The following is a 27,483-nucleotide window of genomic DNA, read 5'->3' as shown; positions in this document are numbered from 1 at the left end:
GGGACGTGAAGACGTCATACAACGGAGGTTATAATTTCGAATCACGCCAAAACCAGTGGTCGACAAATCGGCCGCTCAAGAAAACCACCTGACTTAGTGTGTGAAGTTGCAGTTTCCTTGCCATTTATTCTCACCAGCATCTTTGTTCTTTATTAATATCCTTCTTCCCTAATGCTTAATCTATCTGTTTATGGTTTAAAAAATGTAATCATGTACAATATATTGTACTGTATATTCAGCCTCAAATGCCTGTACAGGCGTGCTGGAGTGCATCCCAGCTATCATTTGGCGAGAGGCAGGTTATGTCCTGAACTGGTCGCCAGCCAATCGCAGGCCACATAGCTATATACTATAATTAAACAACCACTTGGATTCACCATTCACAACTACAGACAATGTAAAGTCTTCAATTATACTACCACGCATATTTTTGGGATGTGGGAGGAAACTACAGAAATTTTACGCAGGCGCGGGGAGGACATGCAAACTCCAAAAGGCGAGGCGGGATTTGAACCTGGGTCCTCAGAACTGTGAGCCAGATGTGCTCACCAGTTCCAAAATGTTTATCGTGACAAGCCAACTGTTTGAAGAATCCCCATGATAACATGATAAATGATCAAAGGAGGATTCATTTCCATTTTGAATGCATATGCAGTCTGTGACTAAATGTATCTAATTTCCACTGAGGGTACGCTCACAATGACATGGTTTTATTCTCATTGTCAGTAATCCATAGTTTTACGAATATTTGCTTGCAGGGAGTAGTGATTTATGAGATAGAAGCCCAGCTGGCATCTCCATGACGTACAGGCAAGGACAGGCAAATTAATAATGAGCAGAAATGGGTAGAGAAGCCACATATTGTACTCAAGTAAGACTACTATTACTTTAGAATAATAATAATAATAATGTGACTCAAGTAAAAAGTAGTCATAGAAATATTGAGTAAGAAAGTACTCAAAGAAAAAAAAACAATAACAACATATGAGAGTCGACACACACCTGCCACCATTTCAACTTTGAACTGCCCAAAAAGACATACATTGAGCCCTAGAGAAATATTATTAGATTCTTTTTTGTCTATAGAATAAAGAACAGCGCAAATGTTACTGGCTGTTAGAAAACGGAATGATTTTGATTGGCTCGCAAAGGCTACGTTCCCGTCTAGTTACTGCCTTATGTTGTCTGAAATTAAAATTAGTCATTTTCTGTGTCTGGCAAAGTCCACGTGGCCGGTCATGTGACTGGCTTGTGCCCTCTGACCTTTTAATATTCCAACTCGGAATCCCGCTTGTGTACGTTTTATTGGGCAGTGCTCGCGCCGTGGGGTGCTTCCGACCAAAGCCCTACGAACCCCCCGTGATGGATCAGCTCTCTTATACAAAGAAATGAGCCTTAAGTGTTTGATAGATTTCTCATTTACTTTTCCTGCCCAACGGTGGCGAACGATGGCCCAAGCAGCTGCTTGTGTTTCTGGCCTGGGTGGGTCAGACGGTCTCATTATCAAGAGTGGGGGGGGGGGGGGTATTGTGTCATATTTTCCCATCTGAAATCACTGAATCAATGTTGGCCTCTTTAATTTATTACAGCATTCCAAGAGCAAGAAACATTTATGTAGAACTTCAATAATATTGACTGATCTAATGCGAGTACACTGATTGATTTTCAACATCTTGACTAGGTTGAAGATAAAAACAGATCCCATGCATTCAGAAAAATCCCATATCTAATAATTTGTGGTGTACTTGGGAAAAAAAAAGTCATAGACTACTGCTGCATTCATATCGGACATGAAACGAATTAACTTTAATCGTGCAAGTTTGATCACACCAAACATTAACTGACCTGTTTCGCACCACAACTAACCGCTTCACACTAAAGTGCTACTGACAACTGTAAACAAGTAACATCCATCAATCTATCCATTTTCTTAGCCTCTTATCCTCACAAGGGTCACGGGAGTGCTGGAGCCAATCCCAGGTGTCATTGGGCAGGAGGCAGGGTACACACTGAACTGGTTGCCGGCCAATCGCAGGGCACAGAGATAAACATCAGTCGCACTCACGATCACACAATGGGGCAATTTAGGGTGTCCAATTAATGTTGGATGTTTTTGGGATGTGGGAGGAAACCGGAGTGTCCAGAGAAAACCCACACAGGCACGGGGAGAACGTGCAAACTCCACACAGGCGGGGCCGGGATTGAACCCAGGACCTCAGAACTGTTAGCCTAAACGGGTAACATAAATGTACATAAAGGATCTGGCAACTTTACTGCTCAACATTCTCCAGGCATGCTCTTTTTTTCTCTCTTTAGAAATTTTCAGGTTCCCACTAACCATGACGATAATTTTACTGTCCGATCACTCGCTAGCCCCTTAGAGGCACAAATCCCACACTTTAATTACATTTTATAAACCCACTTTATGTCTTTTATTATTTTTTTTAGCTTTTTTCTCAATCAATACAGTGCTATTTTTATTCATTAAAAATGAAAAAAACATTTTTTGTTTTGGGGAGGCAGGAAATGATGAATGGCATTTCAATTTTCATCACTGGGGAATATTAATTTTGATAAAAGAGTCAATTGAGTTACACGCTTGGTCACATTCACAAATTAAACTCTTAAGTCTTGGCACGACTGCACAATAATGACGTGAACCTTCGACCATTTCACATTTCATCGGCTGTTTCCTGCGCTGTGGACCGTATGATATGGCATGCAAGCCATTGGATGCATTCCAGTTTCGTGGGCCTTTCAAAGATTTATTCTCAACTTTTTACTGAAGGAAACCCCAACAGGTTGAGACCTGTCCAAAAGTGCCGGAGAAAGCACACCATCTCCACTGGGAGGATGTCACCGAGTATAACGACAGGGCAGTAGCGGGGGCTCTTGCCGAATTTTAATTGCAGCGAGAGGTCATTGAGAGTCTTCTTCAGGCCATTTTCGTATTGACCCGTCAGCGATAACTTGGAAGCTTGGACAACACAATATATTTTTGATGAGGTGAGTGCAAACCGGCCGTTAGGCAAACCGTTCACTCATTGGCAGTGATGGGGAAAAAAAAGCAATGATTGTACTGACATTAAATCCCAGGTCCTTCAAGCCCCTTGGGTCACATCTCCTTTAAAATGATCTAACTTGGATGAAGAACAAGCCAAAAAGATTTGGTATAATAATGATCAGAAAACCAGATTTTCATCTTTGGGTGACTTGCGGTGGCTGTCTTTGAAAAGAAATATTTTTTGGTTTAACAAAGTATGTTGCTGATTAGAATATCAGTTCAATGTACTTTGGTGGAGTGTAAAGGGTCATTTTTCTTTCAAATGGAGCAGTTTTCAAAAACAGTATGAAGAACAGTAATTCATCACTCATACCCATTTAAACACTATTGATGATCACATATTAACCCTGGAGAACCCAAGACATCCAAATCCTCTTTTAAAATTCCGACCCCCGTGGGTGCTCAAGGGTTAATTACCTAACAGAAATAGCTGAAATCCTCTTAAAAAAATGATTCTTGAGACCTTTTCTTTACTCCTGTAACAGTAAATGTGAATCAAATTTGTTCTTGATTGGTGCGCCTCAATTTGGGATTTAAAAAAAAAAAAAAAAAAAAAAAAAAATCACAATTTCCAGTGAGTTCATTGGAAATGAGAAATTTTAAACATGTGACTGTCAAAATACAGTTTTCACATATTTTAAATTAAAAGCGGTCTTACTGCATGGGATTGGCTGTAACACGCCTCTTGCTCAAAGATAGCGGAGTTAGACTACAGCATGCCATGACCCTCGTGAGGATAAGTGGCACTGAAAATGGTTGGATGGATGGAGCGTTCTTGCTTTTATAGTGGTATACATTGAATTATTTTATGATTATTTTTTATGACTGGTGACCAATTCAGGGTAGATTCTGTCTTTCACCTGAAGTTAGCCGGGATAGGCTCCAGCACTCGCGTGACCATTTTGATGGGAGGTGGCTTGGAAAATGGAAGTATGGATACAATTCCACTAATTCAGTCATGCCGAGTTCCATTTTTGAGTCCATTCTTGTCATCACGTTTCCTCATTTTCTCCATTCGTCCTGATTGAGTGGTAATTTTTGTGATGGACATAATAAACATAAAAACTAAGAAGCAAAACACCAAAATAAAGATTCATGCACAAGTCTTGAAATATTTGTTGTGGTTTTGTGAATAGTCGGTGACAATTTGACCATACAGGGGCTGGAATAAGTATTTAGCGCATCCCCATTTTTCCTCAATGAATACATTTCTAAAGGTGCTATTGTCATGACAACTTCACCAGATGATGGGAACAATCCAAATCATGCACACATAAGAAAGTAGAACAACAACAAAAAAAACTCTGACATTATGTATAATAATGTGAAATGACAGTATTGAACACGCCAAGTGTTATTTAATACTTTGTACAAAAGCCATTCTTTACAATGACAGCTTCAAAATGCCTCCTATATGGAGAAAGTAGTCGCATGCATAGGGCTGGTGTGATTTTGGTCCATTCCTCCACACAAGCAGTCTTCAAATCTTGAACATTCTGTGCCATGGCTTTCACGTGAACTCGTCAATTGGGATAGGCTCCAGATAACCTGTGGCCCTACTGAGGAACAGCGATAAAGCTGGTTGGATGTTGTACTTGGACAGGAGAATCTGTGTAATGTTCTAAATATTTGTTTTTATTCTTGCCTGAAGGAGTTGTAGGCGCCAACAATGCACTTTTTCTCACCTAAATTTAGTGATCAACAATTCCAGGCAATTTAGAGAATTTGTATCGATTGCTCAATGGTTTTTATACATCCCCTTACCTGCACCGTTTACATATGATGTCAAACAAAATAGCAGTTTGCCGTCAGAATTTGAAAGCGGCATTTTTTTTTTTTTTTTTTTTTTTAAATACAGGGAGTCCTCACGTTAAGATGGTCTTGCCCTAAGAGGTTTCAAATTTACAATGCCCGTCTCCCATCCGCCATTTTGTCTGGCTAATGCTTGTCTGGGTTTGGAGTATCTTCGCATTTTTCGCCCTCCTTTTTAGACTTTATGGCCCCAAAGAAGAAAGCTGTGTCTTTTAGCAATGCTTCTGCAGCCAAAAGAAAACCCATGACCATGGAAACGAAGCTCAAGATCATAAAAAGATTGGAGAAAGGAGAGAAACCAACACCACCAAGTCTTCAGTCAGTCGACCGTACTGAGAATTATTGAAGACAAAGCCCGTATTTCAGCACATGTGAAGGGTTCTGTTCCTATGTCGTGTACAATGATCACAAAACAAGGTTCTTTGATACTTGTCGAGATAGAGAGGATTGAGAACCAGGTTCCTTCACAATAGCTAAGTACAGCCTCCTCCCCTTTTTCTCCTCCATCCACCTCTCAGCAATAATGCTAAGTACATCATCTTGTTTATTTCAATGTATTTGTTTTTTTACACAAAGTATTTTGATGTAAATTGTGATTTTAATGATGGAATCCGACTTAAGTCGAAATTTGAGTTAAGTCGCTACTGTAGGAATGGATCTCAGTCGGAGACCGAGAACCCCCTGTATATGCAATTCTGCAATACTCGCAACTGAAAGAGCGCTTCCAAGACAAAGATCCATCCATTTTCTGATCCACTTATCCTCACAAGAGAAGCAGGAGCACTGGAAGCTATCTTAACTATGTTTGTGCAGGAGGTAAAATGGTTGCCAGCAAACCGCATGGCACATAGAAACAAACAACTACCCGCAATCACAATCACACCTAAGGACAATTTAGAGCCTCCAATTAATACATGTTTTTGGAATGTGAGAGGAAACTCGAGTGCCCGGAGAAGACCCACACAGGTACGAGGAGAAAATGCAAACTCCACTCAGGCGGGGCTGGAATTTGAACCCCAGTCCTCAGAACTGTGAGGTCAACGCTGTAACCAGTCGCGCCACCATGCCCCCTGCCGAGGAACAGCAGATTGGAAATCAAGGTTTCCAACTAAATCACTCTAGTGTACCACTTGGCTTAATTGCTTCAAAACGTGATGAATCAATAATTCCAAACAACTACAATCATTCCTAATGGTTAATCAGTTATTCTCATCCCTCATTTGATGGTCTCGTTTGATGTGCGGCATTACAGTTGTTGAAAATTAGAATTTCTATGCAACTTTGGAGTCAATTTTTCCTCAAAATATTGGTTGAGTTTCTCTTTTCTAACTCAGCTCTAATTGTGCTGAGCAGGGCAGTACTTAGAAATTATAGATGGGAACTCAGGTGTCCAACTACATGACTACAGCCTGCAAATATACCACTTATCCATTATACGCAAGTTTCACTGAGCGTTTGTACTACTTTTCATTTATACGACCACATACTGCAGTGGTTGGTAGCCCACGGCTTTAAATTGTATTCTGGGATAAATATCCAGCGACGATATCGTTTCATATACAAACAGGTCAAATATGTAGGCTAATGAAATGACCGCAGTCTTCAATGACTAACATACTGTTCAACACTGACGGCTCTAGGCACCTTATCGCATACACTCATGTGATGTAGCACTACAACCAATCCCCTACTGAATTGCTCCAGCTATACTTTTTCCATATGGAAGTTATGGTGGTTGCTCATTAAAAATGTCATTTCATTTGATGTGGAAGAGACTCACGGCATACTTTGATAGACTAAAAGGGAGTCACCTAAGATGATCCTGCATCTGTTGTGGCAGATAAGCGTCACGTTGTGTGATGTGGCTTTTAATGTCGGCTACTATACTGTGATCTCAAAACAGCAGATGAAATTTTGGAGGGTCAGACTGTGTCTTGGTCTGCATCTCCCAATTTACAGCATTTAGGAAAACAATAAAGTAGACGTATAAATACATAATAATCAAAATACACTTATTTACAGAATATAAAATTGTTCACTTTTGAAAAAAAAACATAATATTTGGTTATTTCACAGATTATGATCAGACAATATTGCTCATTCAATCACACTTAATAAAAGTGAACTTGGTGCAGTGGGATGGGGGTTTAGCAATTAGCTTTTACTGTGGGGGTGTAGGGGGAGATGCATTTCACAGTTTGGTAAAAGCTGTTTTTAAGCTTTGTGGTTTTATACGTTGTCCTGTGGCGTTTTGCAGAGGGTAGGGGGCGGGGGGTGGGGAGGAAGAAAAGTGAGTGTCCTTCATGTCCTTCGGAGTACAGCTGGTGAACCAAGTTGTACAGCAATAAGTCAGGAAGTTGGATCCATAAAGGTTTATCATCGAGTGTTGGGGGAGCTGGGCTTGGCGTAGTTTCCCCAAGGATGCAGTTTTTGATGTGCTTTCCTCACCCGATTGGAGATGCTGGCTGATGAGGTGAGGTCTGCCGAGATGTAGACCCTGAGGAACTTGAAGCATTCCAACCTCGCTACCTTCTCTATATCAATAAAGAGGGCAGTGCGCTTGTTTTTTTGGATTCTCTGAAGTCCATGATCATCCCTTTCGTTTTGCTTGTGGATTTAACACCATCATCCGAAATACTAGACCTCATTCCTGTAGTCTGACTCATTGTTGTCCTTGATCAGTCTTTCAAGGCTGATATCATCAGCAAATTTGACGATGGTTTTATTATACCTGTGCGAACACCCAGTATTGTGTTTCCTAGCAGTCTACATTTTTGTGGTTTTTGGTCGTGTGTGGACTCAACTACACAAGGAAGACTTGATAATCACTAGAGAGTTTTCCAAGGACTGTTTTCCCAGTCACTCTCGGATATCCGCCGAGTCTTTTCCCCGAGTTAGTCACCAGAGAAGAGACTGCGAAAGCTTCTGTGGTCTATGGATCTTGGATCAGGTGGAATATGCTTCTACATCAATGAAAATTGTACACGGACATCACACAACACAGCAGACACTGGAGCCCGCTTTTAGAGTCTCTGTTCTTGAACTGTAAGTCATTTTACTCGCTGCGTGTGTTTGACTCTATTCATCCTTGTCGGTGTTTACATTCCACCCCAACCTAGCATGAGCACACTTCTGCTAACGCTTGCCAAACAACTAATTCACCCTTCATTATTCTAACAGATTTTAATAAAGCTAAACTCAACCACAAACTCCCTAAATACAAGCAGCACACAGACTGTCCGACCAGGGAAAATAACACTTGAGACCACTGGTATAAGGAGAGTCTGCGTAGCGACAGGAAGTGGAGAGGCTGCAGCTTTGGTGTAGCCGACACAACCTGGAGCTGAACGCACTAAAGACTGTAAAGATAAATGTGGACGGCCGGCCGTGATGTACGGATTAGAGACGGTGGCACTAAAGAAACAACAGGAAGCAGAACTGGAGCTAGCAGAAATGAAGATGCTGAGGTTCTCGTTTGGAGTGAACAGGTTGGATGGGATTAGAAATGAGCTCATTAGAGGAACCTGCCAGACAAAAGAGCGAGAGGAAAACCTTAATTAAGGTTGATGGATGTTGTGAAGGAGGACATGAGGACAGTGGGTGTTTAGAGAAGAGGATGCAGGAAATAGGGTTAGATGGAAAAAGATGACACCCTGTGGCGACCCCTAACGGGATAAGCCAAAAGGAAAAGAAGAAGAAAGAGGCCTTTTTCACCACGGCTAACCCTCACGCTGTCCAACTGTCTTGTGTCAACCATCGAACCTTCAAGTTCCTGGGAATAACAGTCTCACAGTACCTGAAGTGTGAGACAAACATCAATTCCATCCTCAAAAATGCGCAGCACAGGACTTCCTGTGGTTTCTGAGGAAGCATGGCCTGCCACGGGAGGTGCTGGGATTGTTCTACACAGCGGTCATTGAATCAGTACTGTGTAGCTGCATCACGGTCTGGTTTGGCAATACCGCAAAAAAGGGCAAACTCCGGCTTGAACACAAAATCAAAACCGCTAAACGGATTGTCGGCACCAACCTACCAAAACTTGAGAACTTACGCAACTTCCGAACTAGGACAAGTGCAAGCAGAATCCGATCAGACCCACCACATCCTGGTCATCAACTCTTCCAGAATGACAAAGACCAAACGTCATACAAACTAGATGTACATGAACCTGATCACATTGTGTTCTATTTTGGAGGTTGCACTGTAATAAAGTGAATAGGAAGTGTGGATGCATCAACAGTATTCCTATTAATCCACTGGCTGGTGCTGTTAATGTTTTATCTTTTTTCAAAGGACTGAAAATCCATGTTTGTGTTTTGTGTAATTCAAACTTTTCCTGGGAGATTTATTTTGTTGAATTTATTGAGTCATTAGCCCTGATTATGCTCCTGCAATGAGCCGTAGAGGAACGTGGAAAGCAGACGATAGCGTCATGGTGAAATATAGGCCGTGATAATGTACAGTACATCAAGTCAAAGCTTTTGATCTGAAACATAAAGAAGGCAAGGAATTGCAGAGAAATTCAAAGATGTAAGAGAAAATAGTGAATAGAAGGCCATTCATGTGTATGAATTATTCAGCAGTTGGCTATAAAATTCAAATTGGGCTAGCTTTGTTGTTGTCCTGAAGTTAAAAAAAAAAAAAAAATCCCCTCTGTGATAACGTGATTGGTCACTTCAATATTCAGTTTTTACAGGTCACATTATTGGTGATTCACACCCACATGTATTGCAAACAACTTGGCATCTTTGGTGAATCGCGTTATGGAAAGGATACGGTAATCTGAAAACATCCAAAGCAATTACATTTGAAAGGACCACCCACACACACTTTAATTTATAGGTGGATTCATCATCTCCACTCTGCTGAACAAATGCATCGGCACTAGAAAGGAGCTTGGAATTTACATTAGCTGCATATCTCAAAGTACAACGACTTCAGAAACCTCTTTTACACCGCAAAATGGCTGCATCACATTTGTAAAACACTAAGTACAGTATTTTCTGCCAAAGGGGCAGACCATTATCTTGGAAATTATGCAAAAGCAGTATATTACAATTCATACCAAGTGAAAGTGAAATTGGACAAAATAAAACTATAATTACTATAACAAGAAGTATAATTGATCAGCCAAAACTGAAAGAATTGAGGCTTTTACTAATCTTATAGTTAACCAAACAGAAAATGCATACAACATTATATCCCCCCCCCCCCCCCCACACACACACAATCCACGTAAAGGAATCACAACAGTCAAGGTAACAATGACTTATCCAAGGGACAACTAAGATGCGATGAAATAACTGCGTCGATCATGTAGTGCAGTGGTTCTCAAACATTTTTTGCAGTACCCCCTTTTTAGAGATGAAATTACCCCACCCCCCCACTTGCAAACATTATTCGCTGGGAATCAACAAAAGCTAAGTGTAACTTAACAATGAAAAGCGGTCATGGTAGTTGATGGTAGCCCTGCACACCCCCCCCCACTTTGAAAACCACTGGTGTGGTGCAAGTGCAGGCAGCGTGACTGTAACGCTCTGTCTTTATGTGATCTGTGATCGACTGGTGACAGGAACATTGCAGAAACTGTCTTGGCTTCCACACAGCAACACGGCATCCTGCAATCCAATAATTAGATGTATAGATAGCTTTACTATGATTTACAGTACCATTACAGAGCAAGAAGTGCCGTCCACGCAGGCATTAGCCCTGATACTGCCTCTGAAAGCAAAACCTTTGCCTTTCTATTAATGCCGGGTTTTAAAACTTCATACCCATGTCTCACCATTTGGAAAGGACTCTTTGCATGCAGCGCTTCCATATATTGGGGAAGGTGGCGTTAGGGCTGCACAATTAATCACATTTTAATCATGATAATCATTTTGGATACCACGATTAAATTGAGCCTGATCGTTGGGAATTTTTCTAATAAAAATGCAGGCACAGCTGCATATGAAAGGTGCTTCATCTGTAACGGTGCCCGCAACCGAGTCAGTCAGCCAACAGAGGGCGATTGCATGCTTAAACCTTCAGTAAGCTCCGGCGCTGCGCTCCAATGCCGACGACAAAATAAAAGCCAAAAATGGAAATTGATTACCCACTATGAATCTTTTATTTTGAAGTAGGATCAATCAGCACGTTTGAGGAGAGGGGGGCGTGTGTCACGTTAAGACACTATTACAAATCGTTATAGCGGCTGCCTTGACCGCAATGAAAAATACGACAGGAATAAATAGAGAGTCACAACTGCCGAGTTCTTTGCAGTTTGTGACCGTGTATGGCTGACTAATGGTCAAGCAGAAAAACGGAGACGTACCATCCTTCATATTTCACTGTATTGACGATGTGGATTTTCATAATGAAAAGTCTTGCTGCCTTGCAGCCTAATGTTATCTATCACCTTCTACGCATTAACTGGGTTTGCTTCCATTACGGTGAAATTTGTGATATAACTTTGTAAGAGCACATTATTTCAATTAGCCTGAGCTAAAGTAGAATTCTTTTGTTCACATTTATTTGTTTCCTCTGTCAATTTCTCTTATTATGGAATAATTTTGAAGTGAAAACATTTCCACATAGTTTGTTAAAAAGCAGTGTAATCAAAACAAATACTGTTCCCTACCATGAGGAATAATCACAATGAATAATTGTGATTATAATATTGGTCAAAACAATTGTGGTTATTATTGTGGGCATAATTGTGCGGATAGAGGTGGCGTGTAAACATCTGGTCTCCACGTAAACATATAGTGACAATAATGATGGCACAAACCCATCAAAGATCACTCCCTGTCTGCTGCAATTACACAATGTTACCTTGATAGACATATCTTTATATTTAAAATTGCCAGTGTAACATTGAAGCAATCAAAGGATCCATATCTGATATAAGAAGATATTTGAAATTTCATTGTACATGTCGCTGTGCACTCCTTGAATCGGTATTCTTTAATGTTATCGTCATTGTATGATGCAGAATTAAAGGAATTGGGGTTGTAATAACACAAAAGAACCAAAAATAACATAATACTGTAATGACAAATATGTACTACTGGCAGGATAAAGGTTCAAATCCTAACAGCGCACGGTTTGAGAGTTTCTCCATCACTGGGATGGGAGCGTGGTGACGGGAACTGAAATCACCTTTCACACAAGTATCTTTCCACCTGTTATGGCTTTGATATATTGTCCAGATACGGAAAATTGCTGGGTCAACTCCATGCCCCTATTTCAGAACAACCTTGCTTTTACAGCAAGTGTTCAAAGAGTCTCTCTTAAAAGTTTTTTTTTTTTTAGAAATCCTTTCAAATTGTATGAGTCTTAGAAGAATTCTGAGACAGATTATGAAATGTAATCTTTCACATTCAATCCCATGGTGTTTTTATACCGTGACCACACATTAGTAGTTTGACCGTCATCTCGGTTTAATCTCTATCTTTTAATCTCTTATCACTTACCTTTGCTCAGGACATCCTCTCAATTCTGCCTCCACCCTCCACCCATTTCCATCCTGACTCAGAAGCGAGAGTACCTTTAAGTGTGCCCTATAAACAAGCGTAATAGAATTGCAGAGGGGTTGAGCCACGGCAGCTGACTGCACCTCCCATCGCCGTTCCCCCAGCCGAGCACTAACAAGCGCAGCAGCATCATTGTAAATCCATAACAACTCACACCAATATGGGTCATCGTTGCTGTCTCAACACACCTCCTTTCCACTTGTTATCTTTCCATATTTTTTTTTTTCCCTTCAGACTACTCCTATTTTGGACAGCTCGCACCGCATTCTAAAATGAAGCTACTATGGAAACTTCAGGATGATGAATAACACATCTACACAAGGAAAAAAAAAAGTCTACAGTTGATGATTTGGGGAGAAAATGAGATTCCATGTCAGGGTATTCTGAAAATAAAACTAGTTTATTTAAATGGGGAGTTGGTTCCCCCCCTTGGTGTGGTTTGTTTGAATTGGTCCAAACAAGGTCATGGAAATTGGACAGAAGTGGATTGGGAAAATTGTAACTTACAAATGAAGTACAGCAAGTATTTGAACACCCTGCTATATTGCAAGTTCTCCCACTTATAAAATAATGGAGGGGTCTGAAATTTTCATTTTAGGTGCGTGTGTGCGAGAGAATCTAAAAAGAAAAATCCAGAAATCACAATGTATGATTTTTTTTAATGATTTATTTTGTGATATAGCTGCAAATAAGTATTTGAACGCCTGAGAAAAACAATGTTAATATTTGGTACAGTAGCAGTTATTTGCAATTACAGAGGTCAAACATTTCCTGTAGTTGTTCACCAGGTTTGCACACACTGCAGGAGTGTTTTGGCCCACTCCTCCACACAGATCTTCTCTAGATCCGACAGGTTTATGGGCTGTCTCTGAGAAACACAGAGTTTCAACTTCCTCCAAAGATTTTCTATTGGGTTTAGGTCTAGAGACTGGCTAGCCCACGCCAGAACCTTGAAATGTTTCTTATGGAGCCACTCCTTGGTTTTCCTGGCTGTGTGCTTCGAGTCATTGTCATGTTGAAAGACCCAGCCACGACCCATCTTCAATGCCCTGACTGAGGGAAAGAGGTTGTTCCCCAAAATCTCACAATACATGGCCGCAGTCATCCTCTCCTGAATACAATGCAGTCGTCCTGTCCCATGTGCAGAAAAAAACCCCAAAGCATGATGCTACCACCCCATGCTTCACAGTAAGGATGGTGTTCTTGGAACCCAACATTCGTCTTCCTCCAAACACGGTTAGTGGAATTATGACCAAAAAGTTAAATTTTTGTCCATCTGACCACAAAACCTTCTCCCGTGACTCCTCTGTATCATCCAAATGGTCATTGGCAAACTAAAGATGGGCCTTGACATGTGCTAGTTTAAGCAGGGCAACTTTACGTGCCATGAATGATTTCAAACCATGACGTCTTAGTATATTACCAAGAGTCACCTTGGAAACGGTGATCTGAGGTCTTTTCACGCCATTGACAAAGTCCTATCACGTAGTCCTTGGCTGATTCCTCACCTTTCTCAGGATCACTGAGACCCCACGAGATGATATCTTGCACGGGGCTCCACTCCGATTGAGATTGACCATCGTGTTTAACTTCTTCCATTTTCTAATGATTGGTCCAACAGCGGAGCTTTTTTTGATGCTTGGCAATTTCTCCGTAGCCCTTTCCAGCCATGTGGAGTTGTACAATTTTGTCTCTGGTGTCTTTGGACAGCTCTTTGGTTTTGGTCATGTTACAAGTTTGAGTCTGACTGACTTGTATGGGGTGGACAGGTGTCTTTATGCAGCCAACGACCTCACACAGCTGCATCTGATTCAGGACAATACATGAAGTGGAGGTGGACTTTTAAAGGCGGACTAACAGGTGTTTGAGGGTCTGAATTCTAGCTGATAGACAGGTGTTCAAATACTTATTTGCAGCTGCATCACACAAATAAAACATTAAGAAAAATCATACATTGTGATTTCTGGATTTTTCTTTTTAGATTATTACTCTCACAGTGGAGATGCACCTACGATGAAAATTTCAGACCCCTCCATGATTTCTAAGTGGGAGGACTTACAATATAGCAGGGTGTTCAAATACTTATTTTCTTCACTGTATCTCAGAGCACTGACCTGGTCTTGTACGCTGAATTTTCTCAGCTGCCTGCTCTGAACGCTTTGCAAAGACTTTGTGAGCTCTACACTCTGCGTCATCCATGGGAATCCCAAAATTTCATCAACGCGAGTGAATAACTCAATTAAATTCATCGTCCTCGAGTGACAGCTTTCATTGTGGCTTTTTAGGAGAAGATTTCTATCCACCGAAGAGGACTGATACTGGCATTAAAGACCATGTGCCAGACTGCATCTTAATGTCCAATATGCAAAAAGCACACATGGCCAATTAATTAAAACCATGACATCAAATAGACAGGAGAGCCTTTCAGTGCATTTGTGAGTCGTTTAATCATAATGACTTAACATCCACTGATAGTGCAGGATTGTTCAATTGTTTTATTTCTACAATAGTTAGACTTTAAGAGAAGAAACGGTTGACATTCAATGTTATTGTCATTGCGTAGAATTGGTGACACGCTGAAGTCAATCCCCCTATCAGACAGACCTGTCAGATGCTGTCTGATAATGTTTTTTTAAATATTTTTTCTTATCAAATTCCTCAAAAGAAAGTCACAAGTGGCTTCATTTATTTATGGAGGACTGAGGGGGGAAGATGAATTCTGGGGAAAGGAGAAAGATGGCGGATTGCACAGATAAATGTGCCAGTGGAAGAATGAAAATGTCCTCTGATCTGGGCCTGAATTATTCAACTCGACCCCGATGCCTTCGTGCCACTCGCTTTGGGCAAAAAGAGGTCCTTGCGCTGTGCACCGTGGTTCCGATTCTCAAAGAAATGTTTGAATGCCTTGTTGGTAGAGATGGGGTTTTGAGCAAATTTCCTTGCTTGATTGTGGGCATAGTTAATCAATTAAATGCATAAATTAAGTTTCAATGTTATGGGTTAAAAGAATCTCCCACTGACGTTCTGAACCCGTTTCCATGAAAGCAGGGCAACTGACCAGAATAATATTGCCTGAAGGAGTTGTTCCATAGCTTGTACTGTATGTTTCTGAATATCCCATTGTTGATGTTGTTAGTTTTTCTTTGGGCAAAACAGTAGTTGACTGAATCAGCAGCAAAATTAATCATGTTGATGAGACACACTGGCAATAAAGATAGCTCAGTCTCAATTCAATTTATGGTTAAAGCAATTTGCTCGCAAATTTTGGAACTAGGTAGATAGCCTTGTTAGCTTTCCTGTAAGAGGTTAGGATAGTTAACTTTAATGATAGAAATTGGTTAATGAGTTAACCACAGCATTTTTTTTTTTTTAGATAATATGAGTTAAGTACAACGCTTCCCTTTGAGCAGAGCAAGGTGTGACTATGACAATGCGAACGATCCCAGAAATTGATCCCTGATCAAGAGCCTGGATTTATCTGGGTTGGTTTTAACATTTTGGAGATGGAAATATATGAACAAAAAAACAAATCCCTTCAATCTCTGCATGTTCAATATATTTTACATTTATAACAAAACATGTTGCTTAAGGAGCGGACAACAGAATTGTGATATTTCATTGATAATGCAAGTTTATTGCATCCCATGACACTTGACAGATACAACTGACTGACGGACAAGCACCCTGTATTTCCTACAGAACCTGGATTAATGTGTGTTAGTTTTGGTTTCTGGAAGTAGAACAATGAAACAAACAAACAAATCACTTCAATATTACCAAGCAGAGTCAGTCTCACAATTTTGGCATAATAACATTGTGGTGGTTATGCTAATGAGAGCATGGCATTATTTTACTGTTAAAACAAATACATTGCTTCCCTTGGAGCAGACAAAGGCGTCCTTGTCAATTCAAGCAATGCAAATTTCGATGCAGACAAGTGCATTGCTATATATTGAGCCTGAATTTATCTGGGCTGTAATTGGAAATGTAAAAGAAACAAACAAAAATCCCCTCAACCTCTTCTTGAAGAGTAAGTCCCGCCCCTGTCTTTGATTATTGAACTAACAATGCAGTGAAATGCAATCTTACTTGGTTGCAACAAATCTTTATAACATTGTGTATTGTCATTGCAACTGTACATGTACAGTATGTATTATTCAGGGGCACATTTAGATTCATTGTCATCATGCATGGGAAGCAATTTGTTTTTGATAATGTCATTATTGTGGCTAAATGTATGATACTTATATGCACAGTGAGCACAGAAATATTACAAGTGTATGCTGTGGGGTCCTTTTTCATTATACTTGATCAAAAACGTGAACACAGAATGGAACTGTAATACGAGCTTCACCTACGCACTGGTTCACTTCAGGGTCTAATTTACCCGGGAATTTAGATGACCCCAGTTTCTCAAATGAAGTCATAATTTTTAGATGGAGTAGCTGGATGGCAAAATGTAGTCTCTAGAACTACTTTATCCCCTGCTAGACAAGGCGGACTATCTCAGGTGGGGGGAGAAAGATGTACAGCTGGCTACCTTGACACATGTTAAAGATCATGAGTCAGTGACAAGGCAGTGGGTGGAAATAATGGCTCCGAGCATTCTCTCCAAGTGTCGGTCTTGACCAGGGCGAGGAAAATCTAGCTCTTTTAAAGCCAGACCCGACACTTAACGGCATTTACACACCTTCCAAAAATTTCAACTTCACTTAATGTCAAGGTGTTTTTTTCCCCCCATTCATTTCCCCCGAAGAGTAAGCCAAGATTTTCTGTTCTTTTTTTGGTCAGCAGTGGTTTTCACCTTGGAACTCTACCATGGATGCCATTTTTGCACAGTGTCTTCCTTATTGTTGAGTCGAGTACACTAACCTTAATGGAAGTAAGGGACGCCTGCAGCTCTTTAGAACTTGTGCTGAGTTCCTTTGTGGCCTCCTGGATGAGTCATTGCTGTTCTTTTGGATTCATCTCTGTTGGCCGGCCACTGCTAAGAAGCTTCACCGCCGTTCCACATTTTCTCCATTTGTGGATATTGGCTCTCACTGTAGTTTGCAGGAGTCTTAAAACATTAGAAAAACGTTTATAACAATTTATAGACTGTCATTTTTTTTATTTCTCACCTAGTTGAATTTCTCAGGATTATAGCATTTCATTGCAGTTTTTTTTTTTTTTTTTTATCTACTTGGCTCGCTTCATTTTGTCAGATGTGTTCTTTTTGAAGAATCCTGCCCATGGAATCCAATCATAAATATGTATGTGTGTTTGTGTGTGTCTGTGGGTGGTGGTGGAGGAGGGAAACCTTTTCAAAAAAGCAGCAAACTAGTTAATTCCACTAATTCTTACCCTTTACATATGGACCAGCCAAGCCATGCATGCAACCTTTTATTTATTTTAACAGTAACAGTAAATAGAACTTGGTGATATATATATATATATATATATATATATATATACACACACACACACACACACACACACACACACACACACACACACACACACACACACCACACACACACACAAAAACACTATCACAGTACCTGAAGTGCTTTACAAAGCCTCACAATCACACACATTCAAACACCAATGGGCGACTGTTGCCATGCAAGGCACTGCCAAGCCCGCTGGGACCAAATTAGGGTTCAGTGTCTTCCCCAAGGACACTTAGTCATGCGGACATTCAGAGCAAGGATTACAACCAGCTGCCCTTCGGTTGCTGGAGAACCCGCTCTACCTTCTGAGCCACAGCCGCCCTGAACCATGCTTAAGCTACTTGATCGTTAATTGTAATTTTTTTTTTTTTATGTTAACACTTGTTTTGGACTGATTACATTGACTGAAGGTTTTTCAACATGAAGATTATTTTTATGTGTTATATTTCTTATTTATTAGTTATTAAGATAATGCGTTAAGTTAATGCTCGGAAAATAACTTTCTGATGTTAAAAAAAAGCTTCAGTCTTGGTTTGGTATCTGGAGAAGTGAGGAAAATTCCAGGTGGTAAAAAAAACAAAAATCAATATATCTAGCGATGGACTTTTTCTTTAAAATGTTATAAGCATTATTCATTCCAGATTATTCTTTCAGACCCGAGTATTACATCTTGCAGAATCCCGTGGATCATGGACTCCAATTTGAAAATACTGCTTTACAGGAAAAAAAACCAAAACACTTCCCGTCAGGGAGTGGCCATGCCACTACCCCTGGGGGCGGCTGCCTCTGGCATCAGTCTCCTCTTCTGCACCTCGTTCAGGATAATTAGACCATGTTTTAAAGCCTCTAATGTGTCTCTTAGTTTGCCAGATCATTGAACATAGATGTCATGTTCCGCAGTCCATGTCCATGTCTATGATCCTCTGTGTACCGAACCCTGCCTTGTTCATGACCTTGTCTCTTCGCCTTGTAATTCTGACACTGTTGCCAGTTTGGACTGATTGCCTGTGTACTGACCTTAGATCAGAAAAAGACTCTCCTCAAACTGTACCTGGTCTTGTGAGTCATGCACCCTGCATCTAACCCCGTGATCTGTTCATGACACTTCCAGTATTTTTTTACGTCTCTATTTCTATTATTCTCTGTAAAATGAATTCTCAGTTAAATGTAAGTTTACCATTTTCTTCAAAGGAATCAACAACCATTAGAATTGTCAGTGTTTTCAACCTTTCAAACTGTGTGTCATGTTAGTGAAAGTACACAAATACATCACTGCATTACTCTCCCGTCTCCGTTTTGCACGGCCGGCTTTGGTGACAGCGTGGCGGACAGGCTGTTGTGATTGTCGGAGCTTGATGCGGTAGCAGCGAAGTGTTCGCATTGGCTGGCATAACAAAACAAATCGCACATTTACAGTATGTCGTTCAAACACTGGCATCAGAGACAAAGTCAGCGGGGTAACTGGCACCACATGGGGGAGAAGGGAGGTCAAACCCTGGTACATTTACATACCCACAGAGATACACAAAAGGTTGTTGGAGATGCCTTTAATGCAGACTGAAGAAATGCATGTCAGGCAGTTTTTATGAAAGTAAGCTTTCATGTCATTCTTTGCAGGCAGAGCAACATCTGCTTTGTCTCGCTCTCTCCTTGTCACATCGACAGCGCTAATAAGCACAGCAGGTAACCAAGAGTGCCTCCCGCTGCGTATTGTCTTTTTGGATGTGGTGTGTATACTACCTGAACACATGGAGCATATATGAGGGTCTTCCTGGGTGGTGCTAATGAGGATCGAAATAATGCAGTATGCAAGTATGAGAAAGGTGCAAAGCAGCATGTAAGGGGAAAACTCCGGACGAGATAGTGTTGGCTGTAATAGTGGTCTACATGAGTAGTTTTTAACGTTATTTTTAAATGCATTACAATGGAATTATTTTCACGGAAAATGTGGAATTGGGGGAAACTTGGGAGTTTTTTGGAATGTGAAAAATTGTTTCCATCATGCTATGAATAAAGTGAATATTTTGAATGTTTAAGGAGCAAAACTGCGAAGATTGGCTCTTCACCTTTGACCAGATTATTGTGTTAGCGTTGAAATGGAACGCTGCCATAAGTCAGTTACTTTTTTGATGACAAAAACCAAATGTTTTCCATGTACAACAAAAGTAGAGGAATTGACCACCCTCGTCTAATACTTATACTTATGCATACATCCATATCCAAGAGCTCTTAGTTCATGTTGAGAGATGGATGATTTTGTGGCATAGTTTTACACTGCTTCCTCCGTATGCACTTCTGTGACTTAATTCTGCATTTTTAAATGTACGCAGCTATTCTGCAGTGCAAACACTCATTCTTTTCTGTGGGGAAGAGTAAGAAGAGCAGAAAGGAGGAAAGAGTGAGGACTGAAGTGGTACAGAGCTCCATTATGCATGGTTGCTGGAGGCAGTCCGTGATGACTTGGAAGTGCATGAAGGCCACAGCTGCGAGGACTATCTATAGGAAGACAACAGTGATTGTTTGACACTGGGCGGCAGTTTTTACGTGGGAGGCTGGACCATGGAGAAGTTGATTTCTGACGCATATCGCACACGGGTACACCCCGACATACTTTTGTCCGCAATACTATACAACCCCAGCTTGTTCTTGACCCTTTATTTAACCCTTGCGGCCAAAGTCCCTCTCCAAAACTACACTAATAGTCACCATCATTTGTCACTCAGTACAGGCCTGTTGCATTGCTCAAACGCTGCCCCCACAACCACTCCCACCACCCACACCTCCTGCCCAGCTGTCTCACAGAATGCCCAATGATGAGATGTGACAGCCAAGGACAGCCCAGCACTCTAACAGCCTTGGAATTGAGTCACCATGCAAAGTAGCTCCAAAGCCACTAGGAGATAGACAACTCTATCAGAGTCTATATGCGCATATACTGGTACTTACATGTGGCAATACATGTACATTTGTGGCATATTCTGTACCAGTATTATGTGAAGATATGCCTGAAAGTGTGTGTGTGTAGGGGGGGGGGGTTATGTGAATAAGTCACAGAGGAAAATTGTGAGTACTCCAGCTACAATACATTAAAGTGCAACTACAACAGCAATAGTAATGAGGGTCCTTTTGAAGAAAAATTTTGATTTTAACAATTACGGACCAGTGTTTAACTTAAAAATGAATTTCAATGAAATTGGGACGTTATGCACAATGCAAACAAGAAAAAAAAAAAAAAACTCTTGAATATAGGTTGAAAGGAATTTGCCAATCACTGTATTCAGTTTTTATGTTTTATACATCCCAACATAAATGTAAATGGAGTTTGTACCCATTTGAAACAACCTTTTGAAAAAACAGACTTGACATACAAAACAGTGTACTGTACTGCTCCCAGTTGTCATGGTAACAAAAGCCGCCCTCACCACTGGCAGTCAAAGCAGTGATTGTATTTTCACTTGTGGAGGCAGCACTTCATCACCAAGGCGCCGAATTACACTACAGTCAGCGTCTGGCCCACTAAACACAAACACTCATGTATTGTTTTGGTTCACAGCAGACTTTAAATGAGTTCAAGGAATTTGATTTCCATTATACAAAGTGTATATGAACTGCATCTATGAACTGAAATAAATCAACAGTTGATTCTGATTCCGACAACGTAGTTATATTTGATATGTGGGGTTAAAAATGTTGGAAATTTCTGTGTTAATAGATTATTATCTTGCATTGATTTAGATAAATTTCCCAAATCTGTTTTTTCATTTCACCACAAGGTATGCATCAAGCCATCCATTCATTTTGTATACTGCTTATTCTGTTGAGGGTCACAGGAAAGTCGTCTGTCTCAGATGACACCCTTGACTGGTCACCAGTCATTCATAGGGTAGACACAGTTTATACACCTATGGACAACTTAACATGCAAGTTTCTGGAGAAAACCCACACAAGCACAGGGGGACCAAGCAAACATGAAAAGTCCTGAGCTGACATGAAAAACCACTCCAAGGGACTGAATGATAGCCAAATAATTATCCTCATTGTAGACAAATAGTGTACTCCATTTTGCCTCGAACAGCTTCACTCCATTAATTAAGAATCAATACCACGGTCAAGCAAAGTTTTAAGGATCACTTCATCAATTGTTATGCCTTTACCATTGTAACCATCACTAGTAACCTACATATTTGATTTTGTATTGGTTTGAAAACAGCAAACTACCCAACCGTCCGAGGTTACGCCATTTCCAGTCGATCAGACAAAAAAATGGACTAATCCACGTTTACAAAATGTGGGTAGTGACGTTTCATTGCAGTATCCAGCAACCAAGCTCAAACATTTTCACAGTTTGCAATATACTGGCATCAAAAGTCAATATACACTCCCAATCTACTTGACAGCTGGGACCCTCGCACCGAGTTCTTAGGCGCTAAATGTGCATGTACATTTCAATGATACTCATTCAATTTAGCGGCCCCCCCCGACTATGCATAAGTGTGATAAATTGGTTAAAAGATTAAACTTGCATTTGGATTCAAAAACAAAAAACAACAGGTCACAAGTTTAATCAAGGGGAAAAGCAGACCTCAAACTGGGACAATTTAATACTAGTGCTCAATAGAAGGTGACATAACAAACAATCTGAGAAAGAGAATGCAGTAAATTACGCGGATAAGGACGCAGACGTTTGTTTGTTTCCCTGTGCCCTAATGGGATTTGGCATTGAATTTGCACTTTCTCAGAATAGGGAGATTGTGTTACTTTTAAACCAGTGCAAACTGGGATGGAGGGAATTGATGATGCACAATCCATAAACATTTGCATATGGTTTCAGGACAGCAAGGGGACGTTTTATATGCACCTTAATTGGAGCAATGTGGAATTTAAAGTGAGCGGAATTTAAAGCGAGAAGGAGCAATCAGCATCAATCGAATGGTTGGAGTAGGGGAGAGTGGGGTTTAAATACTCAAACAGCCTCAGGTGACCTTCCACAGATGACTTTGCTGAGATATCTCAAACTGGGATACTTCCAGACATGTTGCATGTTTGGAGGAATTCTTACAATGGTGAGTGCCTGGCGGTAGCGAGACCCCCTCAGGACAAAAAGAAAAGAATGAGGGCCAGGGATGCTTGGCCTTGGTAGAGGCACCAAGACCTTAAGGGATGAAACACCAAGCAGCAGACAATGATGTCCTTTTCCCATCCCCTTTCTCAAAGCCGATTAAAGTACGAGACCAGGCCTAGGAGGACTAACTATATCATTCCTGTCCATGTGCAGAAAGATTTTCTCAGCCAGACCTCCAAACACAAAGTGACAGAGCTCTGAGGGATGTTGCTAAAATTACACCAGGCACAATGCAGTTTTTGCCAACTTTATAGAACGGTTATCCTTCGAAAGGCTGGCGTTTGGGGGAGGGGTAGGGGGTTTTGCTTTATTACTTCAATCAATCAGTCCACATATTGACATGTAAAAGTGGTTCCCAACAGAAGCACAGGCATTTTCGTTTTTGGGTCAAATTGTCAGCAGGAAACGGCAAGTTATTTAAGCCCATGTCAGACAAAATGACAAATGTGCACAATCAAGAAAATCGCAACTGAGGTAATAGCCAAGTTTTATATTTAACTGGGATGAACTCATTTTTCACTGACACCACCACTTGACTGTCACTCACGGATATAGCCGTCCTCAAACAAAGGCGATGTGAAAAAGCCCACGAATTCTCTCAGGCTGTTCATCTTCCCCACTTAGCTGTAGATTCTTCTGAGTGAATCTCTCTAACTGATTGTCTTGCTTTCTGTTTATTTGTCTGGTAAATGTACAATATTTATATGAAAATACGTATTGACATTGTGTGAATTGATGTGAAATCCTTGTATTTTGTCTCCCCAAGGCTCATTTATGCTCTCCTATTCAATACTCCAGCTCATGTCCTGGCCCTTATATTTCCTTTGCATTGGAGTAAACGTTTAGCTAGTCCCCTCCATAAGTATGGGAACGGCAAGATCAATTCCTTTTCTTTTGCTTGAATACTGACATTCGAGTTTCAGATCAAAAGATGAATATGAGGTGGCATGGTGGAGGACGGATTAAAGAGTCGACCTCACTGTTCTGAGGACTGGTGTTCAAAACCTGGCCCCGCCTGTGTGGAGTTCGCATGTTCTCTTTTGCAAAGAAGTAGAGAAATGAGTCAGAAAAAGTTTGTAACAACGTTTTATGGACTGACGAGACCAAGATTAATCCCTACCGAAGTATTGGAAAGGTCTACATCTGGAGAAAGAAAGGTTCTGCTTGTGATCTAAAACACAAGCTCACCTGTGAAGCAAGGTAATGTCACGGCTTGGGCTTAAATGGCTGCTTCTCGAATGAGCTCACTCGTCTTTTTTGTTGACGGTAGCAGGAGAAGGAATTCTGAAATCTAGAAAACCATTTTGTCTGCCAATTTGCAGAAAAAAAATGTATCCAAAATAATCAGGAGAGGCTCTGCCATGCAGCAAAACAATGAGCCAAACACAACAACACACTACCAACACAACAAAGGACTTCAAGTGGGGAGAGTCGAAGGTCTTAGACTGGCCAATTTAACTACCGTACCTTAACCCCATAGAGCATGCATTTTTACCTTCTGAAGAGGAGACTGGAAGTAGACATCCCATAAACAAGAACTGAAAGAGGCTGCAGTAACGTGGTCTTACAAGGTTGTCTTCGGACAGAGAACAGTTTGTATGAAAGTCATTCAAAAAATGTATTTGGCTCGAAGAAACGTTGGCTCGATCTAATCCTAAATGCCCCCCAACCACGTTACCCATCCAGTTGCTTAAAGCACAGAGATAATATACAGTCTATAAATTTTCACTGTGGGTACCTACACAACCAATTGTTACAGTAAATGACCAGTGGCCAGGTGCTGAGAGAAGTGTCAAAGCTGATATTAAAAAAAAAAAAAAAAAAAAAAAAAAAATGAAAAAGGCATCCCTCGCCTGACAGAGTGGTAGCCGCTGTTTGGTTAAAACTCTCTTAAGGACACGTGCTGTAGTTGATCCCTTGTAAAGGTCCTTTTAAAATCAATCTTTGCCAAACAATATCAACAAAATACTTTCCTCTCCAATGCATTTAACGTCACACACAATAAGCCTTTTAAACGTGCCTCCTATCTAGTTTGTGGCAAAGTGTGCTGAAGTGTTCGCATTTCTTAAAAAAATGATGCACCTTGATGTATCTCTTTAAAAAAAAAAAAGGCATTTGCAATAAAACTATTTTTTTTAGGATTTAATTCTTTCAATCTCCCTGTATTCCATGCGTTTCTATTTTCAAGTCTCGACTGCACTGTCATTGGCCATCATTTTTAAACCTTCTACATTGCATGTATGCACCCATAAGAAAAACGCTTGTGATGTCATTCAGTGTTATTTAGATGTGATATTAGTAAACTATCAGATGATTGACTTTTTTTTTTAATAATAATAATTTTGAAAAAAATGTAATCAAATCAACCCCAATGATAAACACTTGGGATTACTCTACAGGGTGTATATACTGAAGATTTATGCTTGCATACATTTAAGGTTATTTACCTGTAAACAACACATTTTTGTGTCTTCTTTATAGCAATGCTGGTTTTTTTTTTGTGTTCCCACTGATTGCCCATTCAGCAGTGCATTATGCTAATCATCTTATTACAGTTGGAGTTTTAAAGCCCAGGGAAATAATACATGTATTGAGCGGAGTGCATGGCCAACAAAAGGGAAAGGGGCAGTATTCAGGTTCGCTGTTTAAAAAAAAGCATTGCTTAGGTACCTTGGGGGCTTGGAAATGGGGATAGTCTTCAACAAAGGAATCCATCTGGCAGGGATTTCTAGAAAGAACAACCACTCGATCAAACCAAGCCCAGTGAGGTTGAATCTCTTCCCAGACAGTCAAGCTTATTTCAAGCCAGGTTGACCAACGTACGTCAAGCAATTTCTCATCTTGCTAAAAATATGCTTTCCTCGGGGGACTTCCATTGCCAACTGGGGAAGAACCCGACCATCGTGTCCTTCCCCCCGCCAGGGGGGCATTTAAATGAGGCGGACACATCTGTGTTTGCTCGGACACGGGGAGTTGATCTCGCTACGAGCCGTTGAACCCCAAGGCTACGATGATGAGTTTTGCGAGGTCTGTGTTCAGCTCGGCCGCTTCCTCGCCGACTTCAATCAGATTCTCGGTTGGAGGAAAACAATTTGCATCTCACGCCCCACGAGTCAAGCCTTCTATTTTGTTAAAGCTTTTTCAGGGGTGTTCCCCTTACCAGTGTGTGTGTGTTGGGGGGGAGCACTTTGGTATTCATAATCTTTCATGTGGACTTCCAACTTGGTAAACTGAAACAAAATGGGCCCATTTTTCAACATATAGTTAGATTCAGGATTTGCACTTGTGTTAGCGTCACAAAAAGGTTGACACAATAGGAAAATAGTAAGTCATAATAGCCCCTCTTACAGCACCTGTAAAAGGCAAAATACACCTTTTTCCATAAACAGCACTTACATGGAATTGGGCACAACATACTCTCAGTTTCCAAGTTGTTCAACTTTGCCATTCACATTTATAGATTCACTGTGGATTGTTAGAGCAGGGAGGCATATTGTGCTTTTGCTATTTGGAGAATGACTGCGCTGCAGGTTTTTATTTGTAAATGTGAAATCAGAAATTTGTTGTTTTCTCTACACATTCTACTTGAAGATATATTTTACAAGATATTATTTGCATAAAACATTTGCACTACGTCAAATTGAATGGTGGCAGTCAAGAGTTGAATTGTTAGCCCAATGTTTTTTTTCCTTCTTTTTGGGGGGGGGGGATAGCTAAAAGTGTGGCAGGTAAAGCATTGTGGCGCCTTGCATTAGTCGCCCCTCCCCACTAAATAAGAACTTGAGGTACTTAGTGAACCCATCAACGAATATGGGTTGTTTTTTTGCCTCATTTTATGACTATAGTCCACAGTAACCCAACATGTTAACAATAAAATCTGTTTTCAGGGATCGTTTTTTTTTTTTTTTTTTAATGGGTTTATTTAGTATAATAACTGTCATGCCCTCACATGTGGAGAAAGATGGTTACAGATGCACTTTAAAGCAGTGTATTAAATGCAAAGGGAACAGTAAAAGAATCTATCAAAACACCTCATGCAGGAGCTACTGTCATCCACACCACGCGCCCAGGCACTCACACTCAGACTCACTGATGGCAAAAACCACTCCACCAGACCCTGCTTCTTAAACGCAGATTTGCAATTTGTTTTTCTTTGAAATGCATTTAGAATACATTCTAATGATTTTAAATGTATTTAAAGTGTCTGGAGGTGGTAAAACTATAAAACTAAATATTTTTTCTTGTATGGTCTCTCTTGGCAATGCACCAAAATAAAGATTCGTGGCTGAAACCAAAAATGAGGAAACCATGGTCAAAAACTGAAATGCAGAAATAAAGTATTTTGCCAATTATTAGTAAAATTACTTTAATGGCTATGATCTAAACAACTTGTAGAAATTCACAATCAGACTAATTTCTCAGAGTTTCTATATTTTTAAAATTATGTCAAGAACATTATCACAGGGCTGTTATTGTTTCCCAGTGATCCTAAGAAGTTGTCTGGGGCTTCACACCCTTGGTAAAGTCACCCACTGC

At 40.5% G+C, this 27,483-nt stretch overlaps 1 protein-coding gene across 12 annotated transcripts in view; it reads right to left on the bottom strand.

Moving 5' to 3' along the window:
* insyn1 (inhibitory synaptic factor 1) overlaps window positions 1–27,483 on the bottom strand; it is a 194,740-nt gene that overhangs the window by 106,671 nt on the left and 60,586 nt on the right. For 7 of the 12 annotated variants that reach the window (XR_009794191.1, XM_061814562.1, XM_061814565.1 and 4 more), the window contains 2 exons: window positions 17,266–17,452; window positions 12,334–12,420 (listed from right to left, as the gene is read on the bottom strand). The gene's annotated coding sequence lies outside the window, so the exon portion shown is untranslated. Of the gene's footprint in view, window positions 1–6,971; window positions 10,495–12,333; window positions 12,421–17,265; window positions 17,453–27,483 lie in introns of those variants that run through there. The other 5 variants (XR_009794193.1, XR_009794192.1, XM_061814563.1 and 2 more) reach the window with 3 other exon arrangements.

This window comes from Syngnathoides biaculeatus, chromosome 3, assembly GCF_019802595.1.
Source record: "Syngnathoides biaculeatus isolate LvHL_M chromosome 3, ASM1980259v1, whole genome shotgun sequence".
Taxonomy (NCBI): Eukaryota; Metazoa; Chordata; class Actinopteri; order Syngnathiformes; family Syngnathidae; genus Syngnathoides; species Syngnathoides biaculeatus.
The sequence above is the reverse complement of the archived record's forward strand: the minus strand, read 5'-3'. Positions and strand labels throughout refer to the sequence as shown.